The following is a 17,872-nucleotide window of genomic DNA, read 5'->3' as shown; positions in this document are numbered from 1 at the left end:
AAAATGCCCCTGCTTCTTGACTCACATTTGCGAATAAACCAGTGGACCCTAGTTCCAGTCGCGCGTAACGTCGAACGACCCGTCTGAAAAAAAATTGTTGCGATACGAGGACTTCCCAAGAGGTCAACCATCCGAGTACTACTCTCGCCCAAGCACGCTTAACTGCAGAGTTCTGATGGGATCCAGTGCATTAGTGCTGGTATGATGCAACTTGTTTAATTTTGCGCTTCAAATACATACACTCCCTCTCTTTTCTTCCTCCTTCCATCATTTGTTTCCTTGTGCGTACGCACTGCACCTCCCGTACTCGTTCAAATATCAAATAAAAAGCCACGGCGCCGTGACTCACATTTGGGAATAAACCTGCGGACCATAAATCAAGTCGCGCGTAACGTCGAAAGAATAATCTGCAAAAAGATGGGTGCAACACGAGGACCTCCCAAGAAAATGGGTGAAATATAAGGACTTCGCAGGAGGTCACCCATCCGAGTACTTTTCTTGCCCAAGCACCCTTAACTGCGGAGTTCTGATAGAATTCGTTGCATTAGTGCTGGTATGATCCCTCATGTTTCATTCTGCACTGCAAATACATACACTCTTTCTCCTCCCATCCCCCCTCCTGTCATTTGTTTCCTTGTTCGTGCACTCTGCATCTCTCTTTCTCGTTCTAATATCAAGTAATATTCCCTGGCACCATTACTCACCTTTGCAAATGAACCAGCGGTTTATAATTCCATTCGCGCGTAACGTCGAACAACCCATCCGAAAAAAAATTGGTGCAACACGACGGCTTCCCAAGTGGTCACCCATCCGAGTACTACCCTCGCCTAAGCACACTTAACTGCGGAGTTCTGATGGGATCCGGAGCTTTAGTGCTGGTATGATCGCACCTGTTTAATTTCGCGCTGCAAATACATACACTCCTTCTCCTTTCTTCCCCCTCCCGTCATTTGTTTCCTTGTGCGTTCACACTTCACCTCTCATTCTCGTTCTAATATCGATTAAAATGCCCCTGCTTGTTGACTCACATTTGCGTATAAACCAGCGGACCCTAGTTCCAGACGCGCGTAACGTCGAACGACCCGTCTGAAAAAAAATTTGTGCGACACGAGAACTTCACAAGAAAATGGGTGAAATATAAGGACTTCACAGGAGGTAACCCATCCTAGTACTACTCTCGCCCAAGCACCCTTACCTACGGAGTTCTGATAGAATCCGTTGCATTAATGCTGGTATGATCGCACCTGTTCCATTTCGTGCTGAAAATACATACACTCCTTCTCCTTCCCTCCCCCTCTCATCAATTGTTTCCTTGTGCGTTCACACTGCACCTCTCCTTCTCGTTCTAATATCGATTAAAATGCCCCTGCTTGTTGACTCACATTTGCGTATAAACCAGCAGACTCTAGTTCCAGTCGCATGTAACGTCGAACAACCCGTCTGAAAAAAAATTGGTGCGACACGAGGACTTCCTAGGAGGTCACCCATTCGAGTACTACTCTCGCCCAAGCACACTTAACTGCGGAGTTCTGATGGGATCCGGTGCATTAGTGCTGGTATGATCGCATAAGTTTAATTTTGCGCTTCAAATACATAAACTCCTTATCCTTTCTTCCCCCTCCCGTCAATTGTTTCCTTGTGCGTGCGCACTGCACCTCCCGTGCTCGTTCTAATATCAAGTAAAATGCCACGGTGCCGTGACTCACATTGGCGAAAAAACCTGCGGACCATAAATCAAGTCGCCCGTAACGTCGTAAGAATCATCTGTAAAAAGATGGGTGCAACACGAGGACCTCCCAAGAAAATGGGTGAAATATAAGGACTTCGCAGGAGGTCACCCATCCGAGTACTTTTCTCGCTAAAGCACCCTTAACTGCGGAGTTATGATAGAATCCGTTGCATTAGTGCTGGTATGATCCCTCATGTTTCATTCTGCACTGCAAATACATACACTATTTCTCCTCCCATCCCCCCTCCCGTCATTTGTTTCCTTGTGCGTGCACTCTGCATCTCTCTTTCTCGTTCTAATATCAAGTAATATGCCCCGGCACCGTGACTCACCTTTGCAAATGAACCAGCGGTTTATAATTCCATTCGAGCGTAACATCGAAAAACCCATCCGAAAGAAAATTGGTGCAACACGAGGGCTTCCCAAGTCGTCACCCATCCGAGTACTACTCCCACCCAAGCACACTTAACTGTGGAGTTCTGATGGGATCAGGAGCTTTAGTGCTGGTATGATCGCACCTGTTTAATTTCACGCTTCAAATACATACACTCCTTCTCCTTTCTTCCCCCTCCCGTCATTTGTTTCCTTGTGCGTTCACACTTCACCTCTCATTCTCGTTCTAATATCGATTAAAATGCCCCTGCTTCTTGACTCACATTTGTGTATAAACCAGCGGACCCTAGTTCCAGAAGTGCATAACATCGAACGACCCGTCTGAAAAAAAAATGGTGCGACACGAGGACTTCCCAAGAGGTCACCCATCCGAGTACTAATCTCGCCCAAGCATACTTCACTGTGGAGTTCTGATGGGATCCGGTGCAATAGTGCTGGTATGATCGCACCCGTTTAATTTTGCGCTGCAAATACATAAACTCATTCCCCTTTCTTCCCCCTCCCGTCATTTGTTTCCTTGTGCGTGCGCACTGCACCTCCCGTTCTCGTTCTAATATCAAGTAAAATGCCACGGCGCCGTGACTCACATTTGCGAATAAACCTGAGGACCATAATTCATGTCGCCCGTAACGTCGAAAGAATCATCTGCAAAAAAATGGGTGCAACACGAGGACTTCACAAGAAAATAGGTGAAATATAAGGACTTCGCAGGAGGTAACCCATGCTAGTACTACTCTCGCCAAAGCACCCTTACCTACGGAGTTCTGATAGAATCCGTTGCATTAGTGCTGGTATGATCGCACTTATTTCATTTCGCGCTGCAAATACATACACTCCTTCTCCTTTCTTCCCCCTCCCGTCATTTGTTTCTTTGTGCGTGCGCACTGCACCTCTCGTTCTCGTTCAAATATCAAGTAAAATGCCACGGCGCCGTGGCTCACATTTGCGAATAAATCTGCGGAGCATAATTAAAGTCGCGCGTAACGTCGAGCGTCACATCTGAAAAAAAGAAAAAGGGTGCAACACGAGAACTTCCCAGGAGGTAACCCATCATTGTACTACTTTCGCCAAAGCACAGTTAACTGCGGAGTTCTGATGGGATCCGGTGCATTTGTGCTGGTGTGACCACACCTGTTTAATTTCGTGCTGAAAATACATACACTCCTTCTTCCCTCCCCCCCTCCCATCATTTGTTTCCTTGTGCGTTCACACTGCACCTCTCCTTCTCGTTCTAATATCGATTAAAATGCCCCGGATTCTTCACTCACATTTGTGTATAAACCAGTGGACCATAGTTTCAGTCGCGCGTAACGTCGAACGACCCATCTGAAAAAAAATTGTTGCGATACGAGGACTTCCCAAGAGGTCATCCATCCGAGTACTACACTCGACCAAGCACACTTAACTGTAGAGATCTGATGGGATCAAGTGCATTAGTGCTGGTATGATGCCACTTGTTTAATTTTGCGCTTCAAATACATACACTCATTCTCTTTTCTTCCTCCTCCCGTCATTTGTTTCCTTGTGCGTGCGCACTGCACCTCCCGTACTCGTTCTAATATCAAGTAAAATGCCACGGCGCCGTGACTCACATTTGCGAATAAACCTGCGGACCATAAATCATGTCGCGCGTAACGTCGAAAGAATCATCTGCAAAAAGATGGGTGCAACACGAGGACCTCCCGAGAAAATGGGTGAAATATAAGGACTTCGCAGGAGGTAACCCATCCGAGTACTACTCTCGCCCAAGCACACTTAACTGCAGAGTTCTGATGGGATCCGGGGCTTTAGTGCTGGTATGATCGCACCTGTTTAATTTCGCGCTGCAAATACATACACTCATTCTCCTTTCTTCCCCCTCCCATCAATTGTTTCCTTGTGCGTTCACACTGCACCTCTCATTCTCGTTCTAATATCGATTAAAATGCCCCTGCTTCTTGACTCACATTTGCGTATAAACCAGCGGACCCTAGTTCCAGTCGCGTGTAATGTCGAGCGACCCGTCTGAAAAAAAATTGTTGCGACACGAGGACTTCCCAGGAGGTCACCCATCTGAGTACTACTCTCGCCCAAGCACACTTAACTGCAGAGTTCTGATAGGATCCGGTGCATTAGTGGTGGTATGATCGCACCCGGTGAATTCCGCGCTGCAAATACATAAACTCCTTCCCATTTCTTCCCCCTCCCGTCATTTATTTCCATGTGCGTGCGCACTGCACCTCCCGTGCTCGTTCTAATATCAAGTAAAATGTTACGGTGCCGTGACTCACATTTGCGAATAAACCTGAGGACCATTATTCAAGTCGCGCGTATCGTCAAAAGAATCATCTGCAAAAAATGGGTGCAACACGAGGACTTCCCAAGAAAATGGGTGAAATATAAGGACTTCGCAGGAGGTCACCCATCCGAGTACTTTACTCGCCCAAGCACCCTTAACTGCAGAGTTCTGATAGAATCCGTTGCATTAGTGCTGGTATGATCCCTCATGTTTCATTCTGCACTGCAAATACATACACTCTTTCTCCTCCCATCACCCCTCCCGTCATTTGTTTCCTTGTGTGTGCACTCTGCATCTCTCTTTCTCGCTCTAATATCAAGTAATATGCCCCGGCACCATGGGTCACCTTTGAAAATGAACCAGCGGTTTATAATTCCATTCGCGCGTAACGTCGAACAACCCATCCGAAAAAAAATAGGTGCACCACGAGGGCTTCCCAAGTGGTCACCCATCCGAGTACTACACTCGCCCAAGCACACTTAACTGCGGAGTTCTGATGGGATCCGGAGCTTTAGTGCTGGTATGATCGCACCTATTTAATTTCGCACTGCAAATAGATACACTCCTTCTCCTTTCTTCCCCCTCCCGTCATTTGTTTCCTTGTGCGTTCACACTTCACCTCTCATTCTTGTTCTAATATCGATTAAAATGCCCCTGCTTATTGACTCACATTTGCGTGTAAACCAGCGGACCCTAGTTCCAGACGCGCGTAACGTCGAACGACCCGTCTGAAAAAAATTGGTGCGACACGAGGACTTCCCAGGAGGTCACCCATCCGATTACTAATCTCGCCCAAGCACACTTCACTGCGGAGTTCTGATGGGATCCGGTGCATTAGTGCTGGTGTGATCGCACCTGTTTAATTGTTGCGATACGAGTACTTCCCAAGAGGTCACCCATCCGAGTACTACTCTTGCCCAAGCACACTTAACTGCAGAGTTCTGATGGGATCCCGTGCATTATTGCCGGTATGATGCCACTTGTTTAATTTTGCGCTACGAATACATACGCTCCTTCTCTTTTCTTCCTCCTCCCGTCATTTGTTTCCTTGTGCGTGCGCACTGCACCTCTCCTTCTCGTTTTAATATCGATTAAAATGCCCTTGCTTCTTGACTCACAATTGCGTATAAACCAGCGGACCCCAGTTCTAGTCTCGTGTAACGTCGAACGACCTCTCTGAAAAAAAATTTATGCGACACAAGGAATTCCCAGGAGGTCACCCATCCGAGTTCTACTCTCGCCCAAGCACACTTAACTACGGAGTTCTGATTGAATCCGGTGCATTAGTGCTGGTATGATCGCACCCGTTTAATTTTGCGCTGCAAATACATAAATTCCTTCTCCTTTCTTCCCCCTCCCGTCATTTGTTTCCTTGTGCGTGCGCACTGCACCTCCCGGGCTAGTTCTAATATCAAGTAAAATCCTACGGTGCCGTGACTCACATTTGCGAATAAACCAGAGGACCATTATTCAAGTCGCGCGTATCGTCGAAAGAATCATCTGTAAAAAAATGGGTGCAACACGAGGACTTCCTAAGAAAATGGGTGAAATATAAGGACTTCGCAGGAGGTCACCCATTCTAGTGCTACTCTCGCCCAAGCACCCTTAACTTGAGGAGTTCTGATAGAATCCGTTTCATTGGTGCTGGTATGATTTCTCATGGTTCATTCTGCGTTGCAAATACATAAACTTTTTCTCCCTCCATCCCCCCTCCCGTCATTTGTTTCCTTGTGCGTGCACTCTGCATCTCTCCTTCTCATTCTAATATCGATTAAAATGCCCCTACTTCTTGACTCACATTTGCGTATAAACCAGCGGATCCCAGTTCCAGTCGCGCGTAACGTCGAACGAACCGTCTGGAAAAAAATTTGTGCGACACGAGGACTTCCCAGGAAGTCACCCATCCGAGTTCTACTCTCGCCCAAGCACACTTGACTGCGGAGTTCTGATGGAATCTGGTGCATTAGTGCTGGTATGATCGCAACCGTTTAATTCTGCGATGCATATACATAAACTCCTTCTCCTTTCTTCCCCCTCCCGTCATTTGTTTCCTTGTGCGTGCACACTGCACCTCTCGTTCTCGTTCAAATATCAAGTAAAATGTCAGGGCGCCGTGACTCACATTTGCGAATAAATTTACGGACCATAATTAAAGTCGCGCGTAACATCGAACGGCACATCTGAAAAAAAAAAATGGGTGCAACACGAGAACTTCCCAGGAGGTAACCCATCATTGTACTACTTTCGCCAAAGCACACTTAACTGCGGAGTTCTGATGGGATCCGGTGCATTTGTGCTGGTGTGACCGAACCTGTTTAATTTCGTGCTGAAAATACGTACACTATTTCTTCCCTCCCCCCTCCCATCATTTGTTTCCTTGTGCGTTCACACTGCACCTCTCATTCTCGTTCTAATATCGATTAAAATGCCCCTGATTCTTGACTCACATTTGCGTATAAACCAGCGGACCATAGTTCCAGTCGCGCGTAACTTCGAACGACCCGTCTGAAAAAAAATTGGTGCGACACGAGGACTTCCCAGGTGGTCACCCATCCGAGTACTATTCTCGCCCAAGCAAACTTAACTGCAGAGTTCTGATGGGATCCAGTGCATTAGTGCTGGTATGATCGCACCCGTTTAATTCCGCACTGCAAATAAATAAACTCCTTCTCCTTTCTTCCCCCTCCCGTCATTTGTTTCCTTGTGCGTGCGCACTGCACCTCCCGTGCTCGATCTAATATCAAGTAAAATGCCACGGCGCCATGACTCACATTTGCGAATAAACCTGCAGACCATAAATCAAGTCGCGCATAACGTCGAAAGAATCATCTGCAAAAAGATGGGTGCAACACGAGGACCTCCCAAGAAAATGGGTGAAATATAAGGACTTCGCAGGAGGTCACCCATCCGAGTACTTTACTTGCCCAAGCACCCTTAACTGTAGAGTTCTGATAGAATCCGTTGTATTAGTGCTGGTATGATCCCTCATGTTTCATTCTGCACTGCAAATACATACACTCTTTCTCCTCCCATCCCCCCTCCCGTCATTTGTTTCCTTGTGCGTGCACTCTGCATCTCTCTTTCTCGTTCTAATATCAAGTAATATGCCCCGGCACCGTGACTCACCTTTGAAAATGAACCAGCAGTTTATAACTCCATTCGCGCGTAACGTCGAACAACCCATCCGAAATAAAATAGGTGCAACACGAGGGCTTCCCAGGAGCTCACCCATCCGAGTACTAATCTCGCCCAAGCACACTTAACTGCGGAGTTCTGATGGGATCCGGTGCATTAGTGCTGTTATGATCGCACCTGTTTAATTTCGCGCTGCAAATACATAAACTCATTCTCCTTTCTTACCCCTCCCGCCATTTGTTTCCTTGTGCGTGCGCACTGCACCTCCTGTGCTCGTTCTAATATCAAGTAAAATGCTACGGTGCCGTGACTCACATTTACGAATAACCCTGAGGACCATAATTCAAGTTGCGCGTATCGTCAAAAGAATCATCTGCAAAAAAATGGGTGCAACACGAGGACTTCCTAAGAAAATGGGTGAAATATAAGGACTTCGCAGGAGGTCACCCATCCTAGTGCTACTCTCGCCCAAGCACCCCTAACTTGCAGAGTTCTGATAGAATCCGTTGCATTGGTGCTGGTATGATTGCTCATGTTTAATTCTGCGCTGCAAATACATACACTTTTTCTCCCTCCATCACCGCTCTCGTCATTTGTTTCCTTGTGCGTGCACTCTGCATCTCTCCTTCTCGTTTTAATATCGATTAAAATGCCCCTGCTTCTTGACTCACATTTGCGTATAAACCAGTGGACCCTAGTTCCAGTCGCGCGTAACGTCGAACGACCCGTCTGAAAAAAAAAATTAGTGCGACACGAGGACTTCCCAGGAGGTCACCCATCTGAGTACTACTCTCGCCCAAGCACACTTATCTGCGGAGTTCTGATGGGATCCGGTGCATTAGTGCTGGTATGATCGCACCAGTTTAATTTCGCACTGCAAATACATAAACTCCTTCTCCTTTCTTCCCCCTCCCGTTATTTGTTTCCTTGTTCGTGCGTACTGCACCTCTTGTTCTCGTTCAAATATCAACTAAAATGCCCCGGTGCCATGACTCACATTTGCGAATAAATCTACGGACCATAATTAAAGTCGCGCGTAACGTCGAACGGCACATTTGAAAAAAAGAAAATGGGTGCAACACGGGAACTTCCCAGGAGGTAACCCATCATTGTACTACTTTCACCAAAGCACACTTAACTTCGGAGTTCTGATGGGATCCGGTGCATTTGTGCTGGTGTGACCGCACCTGTTTAATTTCGTGCTGAAAATACATACACTCCTTCTTCCCTCCCCCCCTCCCATCATTTGTTTTCTTGTGCGTTCACACTGCACCTCTCCTTCTCGTTCTAATATCGATAAAAATGCCCCTGATTTTTGACTCACATTTGCGTATAAACTAGTGGACTATAGTTCCAGTCGCGCGTAACGTCGAACGACCCATCTGAAAAAAAATTGTTGCGATACGAGGACTTCCCAAGAGGTCACCCATCCGAGTACTACTCTCGCCCAAGCACAGTTAACTGCAGAGTTCTGATGGGATCCAGTGCATTAGTGCTGGTATGATGCCACTTGTTTAATTTTGCGCTTCAAATATATACACTCCTTCTCTTTTCTTTCTCCTCCCGTCATTTGTTTCCTTGTGCGTGCGCACTGCACCTCCCCTACTCGTTATAATATCAAGTAAAATGCCACGGTGCCGTGACTCAAATTTGCAAATAAACCTGCGAACCATAAATCAAGTCGCGCGTAACGTCGAAAGAATCATCTGCAAAAAGATGGGTGCAACACGAGGACCTCCCAAGAAAATGGGTGAAATATAAGGACTTCGCAGGAGGTCACCGATCCGAGTACTTTTCTCGCCCAAGCACCCTTAGCTGCGGAGTTCTGATAGAATCCGTTGCATTAGTGCTGGTATGATCCCTCATGTTTCATTCTGCACTGCAAATACATACACTCTTTCTCCTTCCATCCCCCCTCCCGTCATTTGTTTCCTTGTGCGTGCACTCTGCATCTTTCTTTCTCATTCTAATATCAAGTAATATGCCCCGGCACCATGACTCACCTTTGCAAATGAACCAGCAGATTATAATTCCATTCTCGCGTAACGTCGAACAACCCATCTGAAAAAAAATAGGTGCAACACGAGGGCTTCCCAGGTGGTCACCCATTCGAGTACTACCCTCGCCCAAGCACACTTAACTGCGGAGTTCTGATGGGATCCGGAGCTTTAGTGCTGGTATGATCGCACCCGTTTAATTCCGCGCTGCAAATACATAAACTCCTTATCCTTTCTTCCCCCTTCCGTCATTTGTTTCCTTGTGCGTTCGCACTTCACCTCTCATTCTCGCTGTAATATCGATTAAAATGCCCTTGCTTCTTAACTCACATTTGCGTATAAACCAGCGGACCCTAGTTCCAGACGCGCGTAACGTCCAACGACCCGTCTGAAAAAAAATTGGTGCGACACGAGGACTTCTTAGGAGGTCACCCATCCGAGTACTAATGTCGCCCAAGCACACTTAACTGCGGAGTTCTGATGGGATCTAGTGCATTAGTGCTGTTATGATCGCGCCTGTTTAATTTCGCGCTGCAAATAGATAAACTCATTCTCCTTTCTTCCCCCTCCCACCATTTGTTTCCTTGTGCGTACGCACTGCACCTCCCGTGCTCGTTCTAATTTCAAGTAAAATGCTAAGGTGTCGTGACTCACATTTGCGAATAAACCTGAGGACCATAATTCAAGTCGCGCGTATCGTCGAAAGAATCATCTGCAAAAAAATGGGTGCAACACGAGGATTTCCTAAGAAAATGGGTGAAATATAATGACTCCGCATGAGGTCACTCATCCTAGTGCTACTCTCGCCCAAGCACCCCTAACTTGCGGAGTTCTGATAAAATTCGTTGCATTGGTGCTGGTATGATTGCTCATGTTTCATTCTGCGCTGCAAATACATACACTTTTTCTCCCTCCATCACCTCTCCCGTCATTTGTTTCCTTGTGCGTGCACTCTGCATCTCTCCTTCTCGTTCTAATATCGATTAAAATGCCCCTACTTCTTGACTCACATTTGCGCATAAACCAGTGGACCCTAGTTCCAGTCGCGCGTAACGTCGAACGACCCGTCTGAAAAAAAAAATTAGTGCGACACGAGGACTTCCCAGGAGGTCACCCATCCGAGTACTACTCTCGCCCAAGCACACTTATCTGCGGAGTTCTGATGGGATCCGGTGCATTAGTGCTGGTATGATCGCACTAGTTTAATTTCGCGCTGCAAATACATAAACTCCTTCTCCTTTCCATCCCCCCTCCCGTCATTTGTTTCCTTGTACGTGCACTCTGCATCTCTCTTTCTCGTTCTAATATCAAGTAATATGCTCCGGCACCGTGACTCACCTTTACAAATGAACCAGCAGTTTATAATTTCATTCGCGCGTAACGTCGAACAACCCATCCGAAAAAAAATAGGTGCAACACGAGGGCTTCCCAAGTCGTCACCCATCCGAGTACTACCCTCGCCCAAGCACACTTAACTGCGGAGTTCTGATGGGATCCGGAGCTTTAGTGCTGGTATGATCGCACCTGTTTAAGTTCGCGCTGGAAATACATAAACTCCTTATCCTTTCTTCCACCTCCCGTCATTTGTTTCCTTGTGCGTTCACACTTCACCTCTCATTCTCGTTCTAATATCGATTAAAATGCCCCTGCTTCTTGACTCACATTTGCGTATAAACCAGCGGACCCTATTTCCAAATGCGCGTAATGTCGAATGACTCGTCTGAAAAAAAATTGGTGCGACACGAGGACTTCCTAGGAGGTCACCCATCCGAGTACTAATCTCGCCCAAGCACAGTTAACTGCGGAGTTCTGATGGGATCCGGTGCATTAGTGCTGTTATGATCGCACCTGTTTGATTTCGCGCTGCAAATACATAAACTCATTCTCCTTTCTTCCCCCTCCCGCCATTTGTTTCCTTGTGCGTGCGCACTGCACCTCCCGTGCTCGTTCTAATATCAAGTAAAATGCTACGTTGCCGTGACTCACATTTGCGAATAAACCTGAGGACCATAATTCAAGTCGCGCGTAACGTCGAAAGAATCATCTGCAAAAAAATGCTTACAACACGCGGACTTCCTAAGAAAATGGGTGAAATATAAGGACTTCGCAGGAGGTCACCCATCCTAGTGCTACTCTCGCCCAAGCACCCCTAACTTGCGGAGTTCTGATAGAATCCGTTGCATTGGTGCTGGTATGATTGCTCATGTTTCATTCTGCGCTGCAAATACATACACTTTTTCTCCCTCCATCCCCCCTCCCATCATTTGTTTCCTTGTGCGTGCACTCTGCATCTCTCCTTCTCGTTCTAATATCCATTAAAATGCCCCTACTTCTTTACTCACATTTGCGTATAAAACAGTGGACCCTAGTTCCAGTCGTGCGTAACGTCGAACAACTAGTCTGAAAAAAAAAATCAGTGCGACACGAGGACTTCCCATGAGGTCACCCATCCGAGTACTACTCTCGCCCAAGCACACTTATCTGCGGAGTTCTGATGGGATCTGTTGCATTAGTGCTGGTATGATCGCACTAGTTTAATTTCGTACTGCAAATACATAAACTCCTTCTCCTTTCTTCCCCCTCCCGTCATTAGTTTCCTTGTGCGTGCGCACTGCACCTCTCGTTCTCGTTCAAATATCAAGTAAAATGCCATGGCGCCGTGACTCACATTTTCGAATAAATCTGCGGACCATAATTAAAGTCGCGCGTAACGTCGAACGGCACATCTGAAAAAAAGAAAATGGGTGCAATACGAGAACTTCCTAGGAGGTAACCCATCATTGTACTACTTTCGCCAAAGCACACTTAACTTCGGAGTTCTGATGGGATCCGGTGCATTTGTGCTGGTGTGACCGCACCTGTTTAATTTCATGTTGAAAATACATACACTCCTTCTTCCCTCCCCCCCTCCCATCATTTATTTCCTTGTGCGTTCACACTGCACCTCTCCTTCTCCTTCTAATATCGATAAAAATGCCCCTGATTTTTGACTCACATTTGCGTATAAACCAACAGACCATAGTTCCAGTCGCGCGTAACGTCGAACAACCCATCTGAAAAAAAATTGTTGCGATACGAGGACTTCCCAAGAGGTCACCCATCCGAGTACTACTCTCGCCCAAGCACACTTAACTGCAGAGTTCTGATGGGATCCAGTGCATTAGTGCTGATATGATGCCACTTGTTTAATTTTGCGCTTCAAATACATACACTCCTGTTTTCTTCATCCTCCCGTCATTTGTTTCCTTGTGCGTGCGCACTGCACCTCCCGTACTCGTTCTAATATCAAGTAAAATGCCACGGCGCCGTGACTCAAACTTGTGAATAAACCTGCGGACCATAAATCAAGTCGCGCGTAACGTCGAAAGAATCATCTGCAAAAAGATGGGTGCAACACGAGGACCTCCCAAGAAAATGGGTGAAATATAAGGACTTCGCAGGAGGTCACCGATCCGAGTACTTTTCTCGCCCAAGCACCCTTAACTGCGGAGTTCTGATAGAATCCGTTGCATTAGTGCTGGTATGATCCCTCATGTTTCATTCTGCACTGCAAATACATACACTCTTTCTCCTTCCATCCCCCCTCCTGTCATTTGTTTCCTTGTGCGTCCACTCTGCATCTCTCTTTCTCGTTCTAATATCAAGTAATATGCCCCGGCACCGTGACTCACCTTTGCAAATGAACCAGCGGTTTATAATTCCATTCGCGCGTAACGTCGAACAACCAATTCGAAAAAAAATAGGTTCAACACGAGGGCTTCCCAAGTGGTCACCCATCCGAGTACTACTCTCGCCCAAGCACACTTAACTACGGAGCTCTGATGGGATCCGGAGCTTTAGTGCTGGTATGATCGCACCTATTTAATTTCGCGCTGCAAATACATACACTCCTTCTCCTTTCTTCCCCCTCCCGTCATTTGTTTCCTTGTGCGTTCACACTTCACCTCTCATTCTCGTTCTAATATCGATTAAAATACCCCTGCTTCTTGACTCACATTTGCGTATAAACCAGCGGACCCTAGTTCCAGACGCGCGTAACGTCGAACGACCCGTCTGAAAAAAAATTAGTGCGACACGAGGACTTCCTAGGAGGTCACCCATCCGAGTACTAATCTCGCCCAAGCACACTTCACTGCGGAGTTCTGATGGGATCCGGTGCATTAGTGCTGGTATGATCGCACCTGTTTAATTGTGCGCTGCAAATACAAAATCTCATTCTCCTTTCTTCCCCCTCCCGTCATTTTTTTCTTTGTGCGTGCGCACTGCACCTCCCGTTCTCGTTCTAATATCAAGTAAAATACTACAGCGCCGTGACACACATTTGCGAATAAACCTGAGGACCATAATTCAAGTCGCGTGTATCGTCGAAGAATCATCTGCAAAAAAATGGGTGCAACACGAGGACTTCACAAGAAAATGGGTGAAATATAAGGACTTTGCAGGAGGTAACCCATGCTAGTACTACTCTCGCCCAAGCACCCTTACCTACGGAGTTCTGATAGAATCCGTTGCATTATTGCTGGTATGATCGCACCTGTTTGATTCCTTGCTGAAAATACATACACTCCTTCTCCTTCCCTCCCCCTCCCATCAATTGTTTCCTTGTGCGTTCACACTGCACTTGTCCTTCTCGTTCTAATATCGATTAAAATGCCCCAGCTTCTTGACTCACATTTGCGTATAAACCAGCGGACCCTAGTTCCAGTCGCGCGTAGCGTCGAACGTCCTGTCTGAAAAAAATTAGTGCGATACGAGGACTTCCCAGGAGGTCACCCATCCGAGTACTACTCTCGCACAAGCACACATAACTGCGGAGTTCTGACGGGATCCGGTGCATTAGTGCTGGTATGATTGCACCTGTTTAATTTCGCGCTGCAAATACATACATTCCTTCTCCTTTCTTCCCCCTCCCGTCATTTGTTTCCTTGTGCGTTCACACTTCACCTCTCATTCTCGTTCTAATATCCATTAAAATACCCCTGCTTCTTGACTAACATTTGCGTATAAACTAGCGGACCCTACTTCTAGACGCGCGTAACGTCGAACGACCCGTCTGAAAAAAAATTGGTGCGACACGAGGACTTCCCAGGAGGTCACCCATCCGAGAACTAATCTCGCCTAAGCACACTTCCCTGCGGAGTCCTGATGGGATCCGGTGCATTAGTGCTGGTATGATCGCACCTGTTTAATTTTGTGCTGCAAATACATAAACTCATTCTCCCTTCTTCCCACTCCCGTCATTTTTTTCCTTGTGCGTGCGCACTGCACCTCCTGTTCTCGTTCTAATATCAAGTAAAATGCTACAGCGCCGTGACTCACATTTGCGAATAAACCTGAGGACCATAATTCAAGTCGCGCGTAACGTCGAAGGAATTATCTGCAAAACAATGGGTGCAATACGAGGACTTCACAAGAAAATGGGTGAAATATAAGGACTTCGCAGGAGGTAACCCATGCTAGTACTACTCTCGCCCAAGCACCCTTACCTACGGAGTTCTGATAGAATCCGTTGTATTATTGCTTGTATGATCGCACCTGTTTCATTCCTTGCTGAAAATACATACACTCCTTCTCCTTCCCTCCCCCTCCCATCAATTGTTTCCTTGTGCGTTCACACTGCACTTCTCATTCTCGTTCTAATATCGATTAAAATGCCCCTGCTTCCTGACTCACATTTGCGTATAAACCAGCGGACCCTAGTTCCAGTCGCGCGTAGCGTCTAAAGACCTGTCTGAAAAAAATTAGTGCGATACGAGGACTTCCCAGGAGGTCACCCATCCGAGTACTACTCTCGCACAAGCACACATAACTGCGGAGTTCTGATGGGATCCGGTGCATTAGTGCTGGTATGATTGCACCTGTTTAATTTCGCGCTGCAAATACATACACTCCTTCTCCTTTCTTCCCCCTCCCGTCATTTGTTTCCGTGTGCGTTCACACTTCACCTCTCATTCTCGTTCTAATATCGATTAAAATGCCCCTGCTTCTTGACTCACATTTTCGTATAAACCAGCGGACCCTAGTTCCAGTCGCGCGTAGCGTCGAACGACCCGTCTGAAAAAAATTGGTGCGATACGAGGACTTGCTAGGAGGTCACCCATCCGAGTACTACTCTCGCACAAGCACACTTAACTGCGGAGTTCTGATGGGATCCGGTGCATTAGTGCTGGTATGATCGCACTTGTTTAATTGCGCGCTGCAAATACATAAACTCCTTCTCCTTTCTTCCCCCTGTCGTCATTTGTTTCCTTGTGCGTGCGCACAACACCTACCGTGCTCGTTCTAATATCAAGTAAAATGCTACGGTGCCGTGACTCACATTTGCGAATAAACCTGAGGACCATAATTCAAGTCACGCGTATCGTCGAAAGAATCATTTGCAAAAAAATGGGTGCAACACGAGGACTTCCTAAGAAAATGGGTGAAATATAAGGACTTCGCAGAAGGTCACCCATCCTAGTGCTACTCTCGCCCAAGCACCCTTAACTTGCGGAGTTCTGATTGAATCCGTTGCGTTGGTGCTGGTATGATTGCTCATGTTTCATTCTGCGCTGCAAATACATACACTTTTTCTCCCTCCATCCCCCCTCCATCATTTGTTTCCTTGTGCGTGCACTCTACATCTCTCCTTCTCGTTCTAATATCGATTAAAATGCCCCTGCTTCTTGACTCACATTTGCGTATAAACCAGTGGACCCTAGTTCCAGTCGCGCGTAACGTCGAACGACCCGTCTGAAAAAAAAATTAATGCGACACGAGAACTTCCCAGGAGGTCACCCATCCGAGTACAACTCTCGCCCAAGCACACTTAACTGCGGAGTTCTAATGGGATCCGGTGCATTAGTGCTTGTATGATCACACCTGTTTAATTTTGCGCTGCAAATACATAAACTCCTTCTCCTTTTTTCCCCCTCCCGTAATTTGTTTCCTTGTGCGTGCGCACTGCAGCTCTCGTTCTCGTTCAAATATCAAGTAAAATGCCACGGCGTCGTGACTCACATTTGTGAATAAATATGCGGACCATAATTAAAGTCGCGCGTAACGTCAAACGGCACATCTGAAAAAAAGAAAATGGGTGCATTACGTGAACTTCCCAGGAGGTATCCCATCATTGTACTACTTTCGCCAAACCACACTTAACTACGGAGTTCTGATGGGATCCGGTGCATTTGTGCTGGTGTGACCGCACCTGTTTAATTTTGTGCTGAAAATACATACACTCCTTCTTCCCTCCCCCCTCCCATCATTCGTTTCCTTGTCCGTTCACACTGCACCTCTCATTCTCGTTCTTATATCGATTAAAATGCCCCCGATTCTTGACTCACATTTGCGTATAAACCAGCAAACCAAAGTTCCAGTCGCGCGTAACGTCGAACGACCCATCTGAAAAAAAATTGTTGCGATACGAGAACTTCCCAAGAGGTCACCCATCAGAGTACTATTCTCGCCCAAGCACACCTAACTGCAGAGTTCTAATGGGATCCAGTGTAGTAGTGTTAGTATGATGCCACTTGTTTAATTTTGCGCTACAAATATATACACTCATTCTCTTTTCTTCCTCATCCCGTAATTTGTTTCCTTGTGCGTGCGCACTGCACCTCCCGTACTCGTTCTAATATCAAGTAAAATGCCACGGCGCCGTGACTCAAATTTGCGAATAAACCTGCGGACCATAAATCAAGTCGCGCGTAACGTCGAAAGAATTATCTGCAAAAAGATGGGTGCAACACGAGGACCTCCCAAGAAAATGGGTGAAATATAAGGACTTCGCAGGAGGTCACCCATCCGAGTACTTTTCTCGCCCAAGCACCCTTAACTGCGGAGTTCTGATAGAATCTGTTGCATTAGTGCTGGTATGATCCCTCATGTTTCATTCTGCACTGCAAATACATACACTCTTTCTCCTTTCATCCCCCCTCCCGTCATTTGTTTCCTTGTGCGTGCACTCTGCATCTCTCTTTCTCGTTCTAATATCAAGTAATATGCTCCGGCACCGTGACTCACCTTTACAAATGAACCAGCAGTTTATAATTCCATTCGCGCGTAACGTCGAACAACCCATCCGAAAAAAAATAGGTGCAACACGAGGGCTTCCCAAGTCGTCACCCATCCGAGTACTACCCTCGCCCAAGCACACTTAACTGCGGAGTTCTGATGGGATCCGGAGCTTTAGTGCTGGTATGATCGCACCTGTTTAAGTTCGCGCTGCAAATACATACACTCCTTATCCTTTCTTCCACCTCCCGTCATTTGTTTCCTTGTGCGTTCACACTTCACCTCTCATTCTCGTTCTAATATCGATTAAAATGCCCCTGCTTCTTGACTCACATTTGCGTATAA

The 17,872-nt window shown here is 46.7% G+C and overlaps 7 non-coding genes and 31 pseudogenes across 7 annotated transcripts; all 38 read right to left on the bottom strand.

Annotated features, from left to right (window-relative positions):
* Positions 1-94: 94 nt before the first annotated feature.
* Positions 95-212, bottom strand: LOC148248565 (5S ribosomal RNA; annotated as a pseudogene).
* Positions 213-773: 561 nt separating this feature from the next.
* LOC148248564 (5S ribosomal RNA) lies at positions 774-892 on the bottom strand (annotated as a pseudogene).
* Positions 893-1,127: 235 nt separating this feature from the next.
* LOC148248563 (5S ribosomal RNA) lies at positions 1,128-1,246 on the bottom strand (annotated as a pseudogene).
* Positions 1,247-1,451: 205 nt separating this feature from the next.
* Positions 1,452-1,570, bottom strand: LOC148248562 (5S ribosomal RNA; annotated as a pseudogene).
* A 560-nt stretch (positions 1,571-2,130) lies between these two features.
* On the bottom strand, positions 2,131-2,249 carry LOC148248561 (5S ribosomal RNA; annotated as a pseudogene).
* A 205-nt stretch (positions 2,250-2,454) lies between these two features.
* Positions 2,455-2,573, bottom strand: LOC148248560 (5S ribosomal RNA; annotated as a pseudogene).
* Positions 2,574-3,136: 563 nt separating this feature from the next.
* LOC148248559 (5S ribosomal RNA) lies at positions 3,137-3,255 on the bottom strand (annotated as a pseudogene).
* A 204-nt stretch (positions 3,256-3,459) lies between these two features.
* Positions 3,460-3,577, bottom strand: LOC148248558 (5S ribosomal RNA; annotated as a pseudogene).
* Positions 3,578-3,813: 236 nt separating this feature from the next.
* LOC148248557 (5S ribosomal RNA) lies at positions 3,814-3,932 on the bottom strand (annotated as a pseudogene).
* Positions 3,933-4,137: 205 nt separating this feature from the next.
* On the bottom strand, positions 4,138-4,256 carry LOC148248556 (5S ribosomal RNA; annotated as a pseudogene).
* Positions 4,257-4,815: 559 nt separating this feature from the next.
* LOC148248555 (5S ribosomal RNA) lies at positions 4,816-4,934 on the bottom strand. Its single transcript, XR_015814836.1, has one exon. It is a non-coding gene; the product is annotated as a 5S ribosomal RNA (ribosomal RNA).
* A 204-nt stretch (positions 4,935-5,138) lies between these two features.
* Positions 5,139-5,257, bottom strand: LOC148248554 (5S ribosomal RNA; annotated as a pseudogene).
* A 6-nt stretch (positions 5,258-5,263) lies between these two features.
* LOC148248553 (5S ribosomal RNA) lies at positions 5,264-5,381 on the bottom strand (annotated as a pseudogene).
* A 206-nt stretch (positions 5,382-5,587) lies between these two features.
* On the bottom strand, positions 5,588-5,706 carry LOC148248552 (5S ribosomal RNA; annotated as a pseudogene).
* A 561-nt stretch (positions 5,707-6,267) lies between these two features.
* LOC148248551 (5S ribosomal RNA) lies at positions 6,268-6,386 on the bottom strand (annotated as a pseudogene).
* A 208-nt stretch (positions 6,387-6,594) lies between these two features.
* On the bottom strand, positions 6,595-6,713 carry LOC148248550 (5S ribosomal RNA; annotated as a pseudogene).
* Positions 6,714-6,916: 203 nt separating this feature from the next.
* LOC148248549 (5S ribosomal RNA) lies at positions 6,917-7,035 on the bottom strand (annotated as a pseudogene).
* Positions 7,036-7,595: 560 nt separating this feature from the next.
* On the bottom strand, positions 7,596-7,714 carry LOC148248548 (5S ribosomal RNA; annotated as a pseudogene).
* Positions 7,715-8,277: 563 nt separating this feature from the next.
* Positions 8,278-8,396, bottom strand: LOC148248547 (5S ribosomal RNA). The gene has a single exon (XR_015815716.1). It is a non-coding gene; the product is annotated as a 5S ribosomal RNA (ribosomal RNA).
* Positions 8,397-8,605: 209 nt separating this feature from the next.
* Positions 8,606-8,724, bottom strand: LOC148248546 (5S ribosomal RNA; annotated as a pseudogene).
* Positions 8,725-8,928: 204 nt separating this feature from the next.
* Positions 8,929-9,046, bottom strand: LOC148248545 (5S ribosomal RNA; annotated as a pseudogene).
* A 561-nt stretch (positions 9,047-9,607) lies between these two features.
* Positions 9,608-9,726, bottom strand: LOC148248544 (5S ribosomal RNA). Its single transcript, XR_015815693.1, has one exon. It is a non-coding gene; the product is annotated as a 5S ribosomal RNA (ribosomal RNA).
* A 205-nt stretch (positions 9,727-9,931) lies between these two features.
* Positions 9,932-10,050, bottom strand: LOC148248543 (5S ribosomal RNA; annotated as a pseudogene).
* Positions 10,051-10,613: 563 nt separating this feature from the next.
* On the bottom strand, positions 10,614-10,732 carry LOC148248542 (5S ribosomal RNA). Its single transcript, XR_015814519.1, has one exon. It is a non-coding gene; the product is annotated as a 5S ribosomal RNA (ribosomal RNA).
* Positions 10,733-10,939: 207 nt separating this feature from the next.
* LOC148248541 (5S ribosomal RNA) lies at positions 10,940-11,058 on the bottom strand. The gene has a single exon (XR_015814534.1). It is a non-coding gene; the product is annotated as a 5S ribosomal RNA (ribosomal RNA).
* A 205-nt stretch (positions 11,059-11,263) lies between these two features.
* LOC148248540 (5S ribosomal RNA) lies at positions 11,264-11,382 on the bottom strand (annotated as a pseudogene).
* A 563-nt stretch (positions 11,383-11,945) lies between these two features.
* On the bottom strand, positions 11,946-12,064 carry LOC148248539 (5S ribosomal RNA; annotated as a pseudogene).
* Positions 12,065-12,273: 209 nt separating this feature from the next.
* LOC148248538 (5S ribosomal RNA) lies at positions 12,274-12,392 on the bottom strand (annotated as a pseudogene).
* Positions 12,393-12,596: 204 nt separating this feature from the next.
* LOC148248537 (5S ribosomal RNA) lies at positions 12,597-12,714 on the bottom strand (annotated as a pseudogene).
* Positions 12,715-13,272: 558 nt separating this feature from the next.
* On the bottom strand, positions 13,273-13,391 carry LOC148248536 (5S ribosomal RNA; annotated as a pseudogene).
* A 205-nt stretch (positions 13,392-13,596) lies between these two features.
* On the bottom strand, positions 13,597-13,715 carry LOC148248535 (5S ribosomal RNA). The gene has a single exon (XR_015815221.1). It is a non-coding gene; the product is annotated as a 5S ribosomal RNA (ribosomal RNA).
* Positions 13,716-14,272: 557 nt separating this feature from the next.
* Positions 14,273-14,391, bottom strand: LOC148248534 (5S ribosomal RNA; annotated as a pseudogene).
* A 205-nt stretch (positions 14,392-14,596) lies between these two features.
* LOC148248533 (5S ribosomal RNA) lies at positions 14,597-14,715 on the bottom strand (annotated as a pseudogene).
* Positions 14,716-15,273: 558 nt separating this feature from the next.
* Positions 15,274-15,392, bottom strand: LOC148248532 (5S ribosomal RNA; annotated as a pseudogene).
* Positions 15,393-15,596: 204 nt separating this feature from the next.
* Positions 15,597-15,715, bottom strand: LOC148248531 (5S ribosomal RNA; annotated as a pseudogene).
* Positions 15,716-16,276: 561 nt separating this feature from the next.
* On the bottom strand, positions 16,277-16,395 carry LOC148248530 (5S ribosomal RNA; annotated as a pseudogene).
* A 209-nt stretch (positions 16,396-16,604) lies between these two features.
* LOC148248529 (5S ribosomal RNA) lies at positions 16,605-16,723 on the bottom strand (annotated as a pseudogene).
* Positions 16,724-17,605: 882 nt separating this feature from the next.
* LOC148248528 (5S ribosomal RNA) lies at positions 17,606-17,724 on the bottom strand. Its single transcript, XR_015814533.1, has one exon. It is a non-coding gene; the product is annotated as a 5S ribosomal RNA (ribosomal RNA).
* Positions 17,725-17,872: the final 148 nt, after the last annotated feature.

The sequence above is a fragment of the Carica papaya genome, chromosome 8 (assembly GCF_054855325.1).
Source record: "Carica papaya isolate Zhongbai chromosome 8, ASM5485532v1, whole genome shotgun sequence".
Taxonomy (NCBI): Eukaryota; Viridiplantae; Streptophyta; class Magnoliopsida; order Brassicales; family Caricaceae; genus Carica; species Carica papaya.
The sequence above is the reverse complement of the archived record's forward strand: the minus strand, read 5'-3'. Positions and strand labels throughout refer to the sequence as shown.